The sequence below is a fragment of the Harpia harpyja genome, chromosome 17 (assembly GCF_026419915.1).
Source record: "Harpia harpyja isolate bHarHar1 chromosome 17, bHarHar1 primary haplotype, whole genome shotgun sequence".
NCBI lineage: Eukaryota > Metazoa > Chordata > Aves > Accipitriformes > Accipitridae > Harpia > Harpia harpyja.
Genome location: NC_068956.1, coordinates 26,490,675 through 26,503,819, shown reverse-complemented (window position 1 = coordinate 26,503,819; position 13,145 = coordinate 26,490,675).

The following is a 13,145-nucleotide window of genomic DNA, read 5'->3' as shown; positions in this document are numbered from 1 at the left end:
CAGTTTACAATGGGTACATGTCCCAGAGAAATCTGCAGCATTACTTTTGTGCCTTTATTGTTTTAAGTAGAGAGAAACAAATGAAGCTGTGGAGATGAAATTCTTCCCATGTCCAAAATGTGAACCTCCCAGTAGGGGAACTCTAAGTTCCAGTTAAACTTGGAAGTACAAAGGCACAGAGCTTGAAAGGAAATCTGATGTAGGAAAGAAAATGTTTCTGGAAAGGGGCTATTGAACTTTTTACATTCAAGAACAAAGACGAAGCATCCTTTTTTGCTCTTAATGTGGGGAAAGAGGCTTTCCGTGTCTGGGGGAATGGGCTCTCTCTCTGCTGGGAGCCTGAGGCTTGTTCTAGCATCACCTGCTGAACTCAAGCTACGTGGACCCAACATGACCCCTTGTGCTTCAGTTAATCGGGACTGCCCTGACAAGCAGGGTATGAGTCTCATTAAGTTTTTGTGAGTAACGAGTCATTTAATTTCACCTTTAGGAAGCATGACATGTGAGTGCAGGACCAGTCCCTGGCTGTCGCTCATCTCGGCACCAGCGCGAGGTGCTGGGGGTGTTATTTTGATGCAGTTTCCGAGGATGAAAAGAACCAACAACCAGAAAGCTTGTCTCGCTGTGAACATAGTTAGGAAGCACTTTGAAGTTGTTTGATTGCTGCCTTAATCTAATACTGCCTCAATCTAATACTGGCTCTTACTAAACACAGTTTGAAATCCCATTGTCAAGTCCTCTAAGAGCTCACTGACATGTTAAGGGACCACCTCCAGCTTTTTGCTAACCTGTGTGACACCTCCTGAAGGCCATCGGGCTTTAACCAATGCAGCCGAGAGCAGCATGTAAAGCATAATGCTGGATGGTATTTTTAGAAATTACACGATTAAGTAAAAAAAGTCACTCAGTAAAGGCTGTCTGAAATCCCCCTGGTGCTGCTTGGAGCGTGCAGCAAAAGGAGAGAGCCGAAAGGGAGGTATGAAATATCCAGCAATGACTGGCAATACCTCATATACCGAAGATGTCATGGGCAGTGCTGTCACCGTGAGCACAGGAGAGGGAATGGGTGAAAACTGAATATTCTCCCAGACCCAGCTCTGTGGGGTAACAGGGGATATAGGGATCTCGCAGCTGAATGCTATATGGGCATACAGAGCCCTGGCTGCGTACGGGACCCTGGTGAGACGCAGAGAGCTCCTCTGCCCAGGCCGTGCCGGCGCAATTGCCGGTGCCGGAGGAGGCTGCCGGTGGCTGGTCTGGCCATGCCGGGCAGGTTGGGGGATGAAGGAAAGGGTGGAGCGAGCCCCAGCTTTGTCGCTGCTCTGCCCGAAGGCGGCTGCTGTGAGCGCCGGGTAAAGCCAGGCTGATGCAGGCTCGAGCCTGAGCAGAATGACCATGGGGTTGTCCAGTCCTTTCGGCACTCCTGAATTAAGACAGCCACTCGGCACACTGAGCCAGAGACTCTTTGTCACAGCAGAGAGCAAATCAGCCTGATTTCCTGGGAAAAGGGTGTTAAAAGGAATCCCACTGGCTTTGGAGAATTTTTCTCCCAGTTTTGCAGAGAAAGGATACCGCTGCTGTATTCACAGGTACAGGGTGCAGAGGAATTAATTAAAGACAAAATAGTAGCTGTGCATTGGTCTTTAACAGGCTGCAAAACTCCCCCCTTTTCATTGGGTTTTTATAGTGCTGAGCTCTGCATCCTCCTGTAAAGCTATTCAGCTTTGAGTGTGTTCACCAGGCACTTATAATGCTTCCTTCACAGTAACACTTAGACCAAATCCGAAATGCATTCACCGTTTACGTACAGGGACCTTAACATCAGGTAAAGGACTGGCTATTAAAAATACAGAGGGCAGATTTGCAAAGGTGCTACCAAGTGCCCAAGGTGGCCAAGTGCTGTCAAGCGAGAAAATACCATGTTTTGTTTTTCAGGGTTTTCCTTGCAGCAGGGAGCGGTGGGAGTGCTGACACTCCGCGGACCTGGGGTGCTGCTTTGCATCGTCCCTGTCAACCGATGGCACAACTGTCTCCTCTGTGGGAGCAAAATGTAGTAAGATATGCTGGTATGTGAGTGCATAGAAAAGACTGGCAAAAATGGCAAGCAGGAGGAGCAGGAGAATAGATCTGAGGTGCTCTGGGTATTTTCTACTTCGCAGGTAGCCTTGGTGTAAACAAGACGGCTGTGCCGATGTCAAGGGCACACCAGCCTAGTTGGGGTGGGGGGATGACTAAGGTCCCCTCAGCCTCCCTGCTAAATCTCTGTTTGGATGGTAGGTTCATTAGGCAAAAATCCCCCAAGCTGTGGGGGGAAGAAAAGCATTGAGGAAGAAAGGAAGAAATAGAGAAGAGCAGGAAAGTCAAATTTAAGACTTCATGAAAAGGAGTTTCTAAGAATCTTATATGCCATGGGATTTGTTAAGCAATACCAGTTCTGAGAGCCAAGTGGAGTGAAAGTTTAAAGTGTTTTAGGAGGAACCAACAGACTTGCAATCATCCCTGCAGGACTGATGAAATGTCTAGAGCTTTGCAGCACACCTGTGAAGAAGACCCACCAGGTTAATCCACCTCTGTTATTTTTACAGAGCATTTTCCCATGCCTGTCTGACAGGGCTGATCTACAACCCTTGACAAATAATTAGAGAAATAAAAAATTGTTGTGTTCTTCAGCCTGTGAGGAAATCTCCTTTTTTACCTCCCTTATTCATAAAAAAAATGATTTGAGACACTTGCCCAGCAAAGATGATAATGTTTGTTATTCAACAGCTTATTGCTTAAAATTCCTGCTTCCTGCTGCTAGGAAAAACAAAGTGTCCTAATTTTCTATGCAATAACCTCTTCGAGTGAGGGATCTAAACTTAGGCTTTACCCTGGTTTTGTTTGAAATCAGACCACGGTTTTAGATGAGCTGCGGGCTAGTGCTGCCCGGGAAGGATGCTGCTGCTCGGAGGCGGTGCGGAGGGCTCTGGGCGTACCAGGGAGACGAGATGTCTTGCTCTGACTTTTGGTGATCTCAGGGGCAGTTCTGCTCCCAGAGATGTCAACAACGTGAGCTCACTGGTTGCTGCGAGGGCAGCGATATAGTGTTGAATAATAAAGGATTCAGGGATTATGGTATGATTTTTGTCCAGGGAGCTCTACATGCCTATGAGCACATAGCTTGTAGCGGTATGCTGAGTTCTGCGTGGATGTTTTATACTGGCTTTGAACCTATCTTGAAAATAATTAGAAGTTCACAAAGGTATTCGAAGCTATTTGTCTCCTCCTTAATAAATTTTTAAACGTATTTGATAATTTCAGTAGGAAGAGAGCTCTTACGCAACATTTGGATACGTACTTCTTGAATAATTAATTGTACCCTGAAGGGGATGACTCAGTCAACTCAAACGTGGTTTGTATTTGTCTAATGTGGGCTATTTCTGTTTGTGTAATAGTTATTCCATGACATACATTACAAAGAGTGCATTTAAAAATATTCTAAAAAGACAGAATTAGGATAATCTTGCAACATTACTCACAGCGCCTGAGATATAAAAGCCCAATATCCACTAATGAACATCGCATTTATTTCTTTACTTTGGTCTCTCAGTTACTGCGAGAGGGGATGTAAATAACCCTCTGCTGCAGAGAGATGCTCTATGTCCACAGCGATACGGCCAGAACTTTGCTGAACGTTCCTCAGTAGGAAAGATGGGCAACTGCAGCCTTGTCGCCTGCGTGTGGACCTCATACCTTTCTTCATCTCAACAGGTCCGACTAGTAGAGAGGGAGACCTGGGATCTGTATACTGCTCCTCTGGGTATATAAGTCCTCTACACAAAATGGAACATCTTCAACAGCAACCTGTCCACCACTGCTGCTCCGTGTAGTCCAGTGGCTCCGGGTAGCGCTGAGGGTTTCTGCTTAAAGCTTAGAGTTGGGCATTCAGGGTCCCTCTCAGATGACTTCCCATCTTCTCGGTAATGCTCTCACCACCACGCGCTTGGGCAACGCAAAGCTTTGTGTTCTGGATGGGATGAACGTATCCTATCACCACTGGTAGGTGCAGAAACATCTTGTCTGTAAACCCCAGGGGAGGGCTAAAAGTCTCAACATTGCCACACCGTCACGACTGAGGATGTTCTGGCTGTTCTTACTAATGGGTACTTGAGTATCTGAATAGTTTAGACAGGAATAGTTGCAGCTGTGGAGTCTAAAGCCTTGAACTTTAACACTTGGATCCCTTTGGGGTATTTCAGCACAGGTGAAGAGGGCACTTCGGAAAGGGATTTGGCCAACAAAGGCATTAAGGAACACCTGAGAAAATTACACAGGACAGTATAAATCATTAACTGTATGCTCCCCTATATTTTACCATTATTTCCAGTGACAGTGAGATGTAAACATGGGATCTTAATGGTGGTGACTGTGTAAAATCACTTCCTCAGAGCTATTAACACTGAAGTCTGACAGAATCATGGGTCTTTGAAATAGGTCTTATAAATGTATATATGTAATATAGAAGAACCTAGATTTCTACATTCTTTTTGGGCACACACTTAACGGAGACTGCTACTGGAATTTGGTTTTTTTTTTATTTGCAGATGAGAGGGGAGAATATATCATGGTTAACCGGAAATCTGCAATTAATAACTACTTTTTCACTATTCAGGAGGACATAATGGAGAAAGGAACACTTTTTGGAGGGTCAGGGACATTGCAGAAAACAATATTAGTATCTTACAAAGTTAAACAGCTTACAGTTGTCTTCTCCAAGCTATCACCCACAGGTCAGATCCCCGAGAGCTGACTAAGAAACAGTTATATTGCCTCTTTAAATGATTCCAGTGAAAAACTTTGCCCTGCTCAGCCTGGCCCTTGCACCCAGCAATCAGTAATTCCCCCGAAGGCTGACACAGAGCCACGGGAAGCCAACACCCACGAGCGGCTCTTTGCAAGAGGGCACCAATTCAGAGCTCGCCGGCTGGTCCTGGTGTGCTCTGCACTCAGCGGTGGGGCTGCCGTTGAGCTAATTGGCTGCTCCCGAAGGCTTTGAAGACACAAACTGGTTCTTCAGTCCTCTTGGGGCATCGCTGAAGAAATATATTAATTTTTTCTCACCGTGGAAGCAATTTCTTGTGAACATTAAGGGAGATATTTGCACGCCAGTCCCTTAGATGCTTTGAACCCTCTGCTCAGCCTCAGCGGCAAACACTTTTCTCCCATTCTTTGCACCGGTAGAGAGGGTCTGGCATGGAGAAGCCTCCGTCTGACCCGCAAATAACCAACACAAAGAAGCGTGCACTTTTATGAGCAGATCGCCTGTGTGCTGGCGGGAAGAGGCACTTCCACACCGGCGTGTCAGGGAAGCCACAGGGCAAGCGGAGAGTTGGAGGAAAGCACCGATCCCTTCCCCAGCACCTCCAGTGTTACACCTCCGCCGGCCAAGCAATGCAACCCCCAGGAAGGCTGCGATAAAACCCTTACGCTAGATACTGGTAATAAGCCCTGCAAGGGGGCAAAGTGTTAATTGAGAACAGACTCTCCTTCACAAGCAGAAGATTTAAACCCAGCAGATCACAGCGGTAAGTGCCCAATTAATCTCCAGCAAGATGAGGGCAGCAGGAGGAACGCGCCACGTAACTCGTCGCCGGTACTGGGGGACCGATGTGGAGATCTGGAGAGCTAGGTAGAGTGACAGGGTGGCTGGAGGCAAAACCAAGCAGGAAAGTGAGATAATAGGCGAGATGGGCTGAGCAGTGATGCGAGGTAAGCGATGCAGACAGCCTGAGCATCCTCCTACGGGGGCATGAGGTGTGGATAACCTTTCCTGCGGACAGGAGCCACGTGCGGGGTGCCGGGGCGTTGAGGAGCTCGTGTGGGTCTCCAGCTCCCAGCACTGTGGGCACCAGCCTCGCAGGGAAGAGAAACGGGGCTCTGGGTGGAGGACGTGCTCTGCAGAGCTGTGTAGGTGGGTTGAACCCCAGGGGGGGTCGGGAACTCGCAGAGGTTTTGTGCTGCTGCTGACAGGAACTTTAAAAAGCAGTAGCATTTTGTATAAATGTTATACTTGAATCTCTTTGACATTTTCCCCTTGGTGCTAATTATTCCCAGCAGCTTCTCACCACGCAGCAAATGCCTGGCACTGTGACAGTTATTAAAAACCCGTAAACAGGCTCTGGAGGAAAGAGCCTGGAGTCACCTTACCAGGTTAGAGAGAATCTGTCAAATAAGTAAAAATAAATTGGATCTGAACCCCTGTTAGGCAGCTTCAGAGACTTTTCAGAGGCAGAAACTCAGGGAAGATCTTATCAATAAGTATCTGATGAGAGCGTGTAGATTAGACGGAGCCAAAGCCTTCTCAGTGGTGGCCAGTGACAGGACAAGAGGCAATGGGCACAAACCGAAACACAGGGAAGTCCAATTAAACCCTTTTATACTGCGAGGATGGACAAACACTGGCACAGGTTGCCTCGAGAGGTGGTGGGGTCTCCATCCTTGGAGATATTCACAAGCCATCTGGACATGGTCCTGGGCAGGTGGCTTTAGGTGGCCCTGCTTGAGCAGGGGGGCTGGACCAGGTGACCTCCAGAGGCACCTATTCTGCGATTCTGAGTTCCTGTGCAAAGGTGCTGTTTTCTTGAGAAACAGCTCTGACAGGCACACCCCGAGGGGAGTAAAGCACAAGGGATCTGCACACCCAGAAGCAGCTAGTACAGCATTGCCTCCCATCCTCTCAGGGACTGCGTGTGAGTAATACCGACCGGAGTCAATAAAATACGTGGAGTAAGGATTTCAGCCCAGCTAGAGCTGGGCTCCATCTTCTTCCTCTTCTCCAGCCAGGAGAAATAGCATAGCTCCGTTCAGAGCTCCAGCATTAAAGGGACTTTGCAGGATGTACAAAGCTAGAGTTTCTGCCATGCGCAAGTGAAAATTATAGACAAGACCAAGAAAATTCCCTGCTTGGAGCTTCAGCTTTCAAGCAACAAGTCCCCGAGAGCAGGGTTTGGACGATGGTGGCACTGCACTGGCTGAAGTCTGTGTTTCCACACAGCTACTTCCCTCATCTCTCCGCCGTTTTGCTGTGGTTTTAGTAATAAATTACTAATTTTAGAGCCAAGTGGCAGCAGGAATTGCAGCGTATCAGAGGACACCACATACCCTGGGGGGAAGACATCACTTCTGAATTACTAGAGTTGTCTGAATGATAATTTACATGTAAATGTAAATGGACCTTGTTCTCACCAACAAGGAGGGGCTGGTGGGGCATGTGAAGCTCAAGGGCAGCCTTGGCTGCAGTGACCATGAAATGGTGGAGTTCAAGATCCTTAGGGCAGTGAGGAGGGCGCACAGCAAGCTCGCTACCCTGGACTTCAGGAGAGCAGACTTTGGCCTCTTCAGGGATCTGCTTGGGAGAGTACCATGGGATACAGCCCTGGAGGGAAGAGGGGCCCAAGGAAGCTGGTTGATATTCAAGAATTACCTCCTCCAAGCTCAGGAGCGATGCGTCCCAACAGAGAGGAAGTCAGGCAAAAACGCCAGGAGGCCTGGATGGATGAACAAGGAGCTCCTGGACAAACCCAAACACAGAAAGGAAGCCTACGGAGGGTGGAAGCAAGGACAGGTAGCCTGGGAGGAATACAGAGAAATTGTTCGAGCAGCCAGGGGTCAGGTTAGGAAAGCTAAAGGCCTGATAGAATTGAATCTGGCCAGGGACGTCAAGGGCAACAAGACCCCAAAGCCTGGGCTCTGCAGGGCAGCCAGCCAAGCTCTCCTGGCTGTGTATGGTTTTAGGAACCCAGAGAAACTGAGCAACTTTCCATACCGGGAAGTGAACAAGCTTTGCAGCTGATACGTCAACAGCATCAGACCTGTCTGTCAGTAGTCACCTTACCAAGAGGGCTGATCACTTTCCAGCCTCTGCACGGTCTGTGCCGTCAGGTTCTGCAGTTCAGTTTTGTGCTACGGGAACACACTTGCCTGTATTGAAACTACTGTGACAAGTGTGTTGTGTACCTCTCAGTACTTAGGTTATGAGAAAGTGAAAAATCACTCCCTGTTCACCTTTCCCGTACCATTGATTAGATGGACTTCTGCCCCACTCATGCCTTTTCAAATAGATACTTCTAGCCTATTTACTCATCACCGAACAAAAACTGCTACATATTTTTACAGATCCTTATCACCCTTCCATTGTTTGTCACTATCTTTAGAAATAAAACCAAGCAAGTTCCGGAATATGTTACTTTTTAATCTGAAAGGAAGATACTTCCTACTTAAACAAGTGCTGACAAGCAAACAACTCCAGGGGCCATAAGAATCTGACTCATCTCACTGCATTTAATGTTTCTGTTCAGTATCTCTTCACATGCGATACAGGCACTGACAATGCAACGAGCCAGGCCACATTATCGCTTCTTGGGATCTATTCAGTCCCGCAGCTGGACTCTTCTGCGGTACTATCTTGCCTTTTTCATCACATGGAGAGTTGTAGCGCTTGAATAGAGCTTTCCAAGAGGAGCAGTGCTTTTATTATGTTTGCTCATGGAGCCATAAGCCACATTGGCTGTGCTGTTTAAAACTGGCTGTAATTTCAGCTATTTTGGGATCTTGCCTGCGGACAGGTGGACGTAAAGGTGGAAGTTAACCCACCCACTCAGAGTCCCAGCTCTGCAGAGGCTGGAGAACAACCGCAAATTTACACACAAGGAACCAAAGCAATGAATGGCAGCATGAGCTTGTCCATCGTTAAGGTAAATCCACAATCCTTTGTCCTAGCAGTGATGAGTACGATAGAAACTTCTCAGAAAGGTTTGCTAAGACTGACTCCGATATGGAGACCAGTGTCTAAATGTATGAGCCTATGGCTGCGTGCACTAATGTGAGGACGTAAAAGCTGCATAGACTTCGGTACGTTTTTACAGCTTAACTTCAGTATCTCTTTCCTTTCCTTTCTGCATTTCTACAATCTCTACCCTCTTCACTGTAACCCCCCGACCTTCCAGGATATTCATTCGAGACACCAGAAATATTTTAAGAATGAAGTGGCTGAATTGCTAACAAAGGTCATGACAACACTCATTATAAGCACCACCCACAACTATACTGGGAGGGCAGCAAATATTTTATCAGTTTTTGAAAGACTGGTAGGACAATTACAGGCTTCTAAAGCAAGCATTTGTTGAAGGGTTAATTATACCACTGAGGTGAACAAGTGGCAAGACATGATAGAGGGAAGCCAGCTCTTGTAAAACAAAATCATGTCTTATTCTGATAGGACTTTTAATCTTTTTCAGACATTCAAACTGCACTTGACAGAGTTCCTCACCAGAAGATAATCACCTGGTAATTATGGGATGATTATCCACATTTTATTTGGTTAAAAAAATGTATTTCACTGTTATTAAGTGTAAAGTCATTCCAGAACTAGCATTTGTAAGATCAGAAGCATTTTGGTTAACATACAATCCATCAACAGGAAAATTCTCGCCTTAACAAACCTTAATGGAAGGAGAAAGAACAAATGAATAACTTGATTTGTTGGGACAAGAGACGGACCGAGAACTTCCCAGCAGAGCTAGGCGAATGGGCAGAATGAGGCCACAGGACCACAGTGTACGCTGAATCAAAGCACTGCGCCTGGAGCAGAGCTCCTGATCTGCTCCACGTGAAGGGCTACCTCAAGTAAATATCCCTGACGAACAGAGCAATGCTTGTTCCCAAACGCAAGCGAAGGGAGCTTGCAAACAGAACGTTAGTGAGATGAGTAGTCTTAAGAAGTCTTTGGAAAAAAAAGGCTGGTGAATTGGCCGACATCGCCCATCGGCGCTTGTGATCGACTGTCCTTAATAAGCACAGAGCTACTAACGCCTCCTGAGCTATAACTGAGCTTGACCTGACATGGGCTATTATTTCCCCTGTTTACTTAGTGTTACATTCTGTATTGCTTCTGCTGCCTCACTAGCTAGGGAACAGTTAACTTACTTGAGGCAGGACCACTGAGAGCTCTCCTTAAGACAATCAAAGAACTCACTACGTCTTCAGTCGTACAATGTTTCCCTCTTTCCTGAGGGATACGTGCTGTACTTCTTGCCATTCTCCCAGGCTTTTGGGGAGCAGGTACCAGACACTATCATGCAGCACCCCTGTGAAGATGGGGTACAGTGCTTGCCTAGCCTGTAGAACGAGGACTAACACATGAGTTCCTGCTATAAGGACCTTGATGGGCTTCAGTATGAAGAGAGTGATCAGGCTTTCACCTGGAGGCTGTCCCAACTAGAATCCAATGAAATACCCAAATAATCCAATGTATCGTCCAAAGCTCACATGGCCCATTCCCTTCGTCTTTGACCATGGTCCACAACTGCTACATTTCAAAAGGAATTTCAAGAGTAAATGGCAAGGATGGCTGAGAACTTGAGTTGTAACATTGGCTATGGTTGGTGTTGGCTTCCTACTTCAGCATCTTTTCTTTCCATTATTTCAGTGTTTCTGAGTTAGATCTGAGTATACAGCATAAATATCAGCCCACTTCATTACTACTGACACATGAAGAGAAGGCACCTTAACACTTTGTCCCATGGCATCAATGAGCAACTGATGTTCCTAGAAAGCCACGGTTGTTTGAAATACATACAAGAGAAGTGGGCATAAACTAGTTCATGATGCACAATAATTTTCCCAGCTTTATTGGCTTTTTATTACGACAATTAACAAACTGCTTACGCTCTAGATTTTTTTTTTTTGTAAGTCATGTCTGTAAAATATTAACAACCTACTACTTTTTACTTTTTTTCAGCTGTTCTGTGTAAGAGCTAGGTTCTCAAAGTCTTCAGACTTAGAAAAACATTGCTTTAAAAATTTATTTCTCACAGGAGTAGCTTAGCATTATTTTTTTTAGCTTACAAAAGCAGCATGCCTATAGATTTTCCATAAAGAATGTTTCAGGATACTCCCTTGACGTTATTTCCTATCACTCCTCTCCATAGCCTGCCTTCCAAACCAGTTCCTCCTTCCTTTTGACTGTGAATCCTTTTGGCCTCTGTATGCATTTGCATAATGTCTACTTACCTTTTCATCTTTAAATATATTGTGTTGTATATTTTCCCCTGGTGTCCAGAACTAACCAGTATACAGACACTCCACCAAAGCTGTTTCGTTCTTGCCATCCAAGTGCAGGTCCTAGTTAATCTCATGAGATTTCTTCTGCTGATTTCAGTGGAGGCACTGCTGCTTCCTGACTAACAGGGGCACAAATAAACAAGTATGAGTCAAGGTAATCAGCAAAAGCAGCTAGATGCAAACAGACAGTTCACCTCTCTCTGCTTCCTCTAGTCCCATGGGTCATTAGGACCACAGGTCTCTTCCTGTAAACCACAGACTGAGATTTGAAAAGCGTGAGGAATTTTCTTCTTGGGACAGAATTTAAATCATCGAGTAGTTAGTTACATGATGGCTACCACTGTAAGACTGTGTATTAACAAAGCTAGTCTTTATACACGGTCTTTATACATGCACGTAACATGAAACAAATTGATAGAGAAAAAATAACTACCTACGAATCAATACTGCCTCTCTTTTTTGCTGAATGAAATGATTACTTAAGGATATCATCCTCAATGTGATTGGGGAGGTGAATTTGTTCTATACTGACGAGGTAGGCGTGTGCACCTGGGTCGTGGGGACAGTGAAGCAACCATGCTGCTGTGACTGAGGACCCAAGAGCCAAGCTGCACCAGGCAGCATTAATGGCAGAGATTCAAATGCTCTTGGTTTCCTCAGTAAATGTATGATGAGGTGGCATCATCAGGGAGCATTTTGCTCATTATTCTAAATTCCTCCTTTAGTTTCATATCAACAATAAGTAGAAGCCATCGCATTAAACTCAAATATATTTATTATCATGGAGTCCAATGAACAACAGCCTTCAGAGTTTTACGGTGTTGTAAAAAGCAAACCTCTTGCTACTTTTCCATGTTTTTTGGTAATGAAGTGGTATTACTGGCTTTGGAGGAGGCAGTTCACAGAAGCCTGTTATGGTAGTCTTTACCAAGTGCTGATCTCACTTTCTGGGAATCTAATGGCATGGCCTCTTGGGCCTCTGGCTGAGACATATTCTAGTTCCAGCCATGATAATTAAAGTCCTAAACCATGAGAAATTAAGGAACTGAAAATAAAGTCATTTGGACTCCTCCCTCCAGTCAGCAGTCATTATAGCTGGTGCTAGGGCAAAGTTTTCCTGCACAAAAAGAAAGTTACCCAGCTGGCAAGCTGCCTCAGACTCTTGCCCATTTTCCTTCTCACAGAGGAAGAGACAGACAAAGGTCAGGTCTTTTTGGGTCTCTCCATGCCTGGGCCATCTGCAGATGCAGGGAAATAAAAATAGATTCACAGTCCTCATTCGCACTTGTGATCAAATGTGGGACTCAAATACTTTTGTCACTCATCATTTACATATCCTGCTATATTAAAGGCACCAGTATTTCAAGATTTTTCTTTGCTCCTGAAAGCAGATTAACCAACCAACCAAATCATCAAGAGAATTGCATGAAAGAAATATCTGAATACATGGTAATTTTTTATGTTATAAACATTAAAAACAGTCAATAATGATCCCCAGATTTTCTTTTTCACACTACAGTTCTGGAATGTCCCAGAAAAGGGAACTTCAAGCAGTCAACCAACTTTGCAGTCCCGTTTTAATCTGCCTGTTACAGAACTGAGTTGTGAATTCCCCTTCTCTTGCTTTGCTTTAACGTTACACCATTTATAATACCCTTGATTTTCCTTAGAAACATTAGTACTGTTCAGGCTCATTAACGCTCAATTTTGTCTTTAGGTTTCAGACAGTGACAGCCTTGCTGACTCTTCTAAAATTTAACATAGAAGGCTTCACATCTTGTTTTCAGAAACTCTCTGGGATCCTCTGCTTGAAAAAAAAAATCTTAAATTTTTTAGTTCATGGAATAAAAGGTCACTGTTGTCACACTGCTGCTAGGGTTCCACGTCATTAGTTATGTCTCAAAAGTCAGAGTTTGGGGGGCAGAATACTTGAGTAAACTACTGCTTCATTGCTTTCAAAACTATGAAGATGGGAATCAGAAGTCTAATGCTTACTAATACCTCCAGAATCCTTGCAGTAAAACCCAGAGCTAATGGCAAGAGAA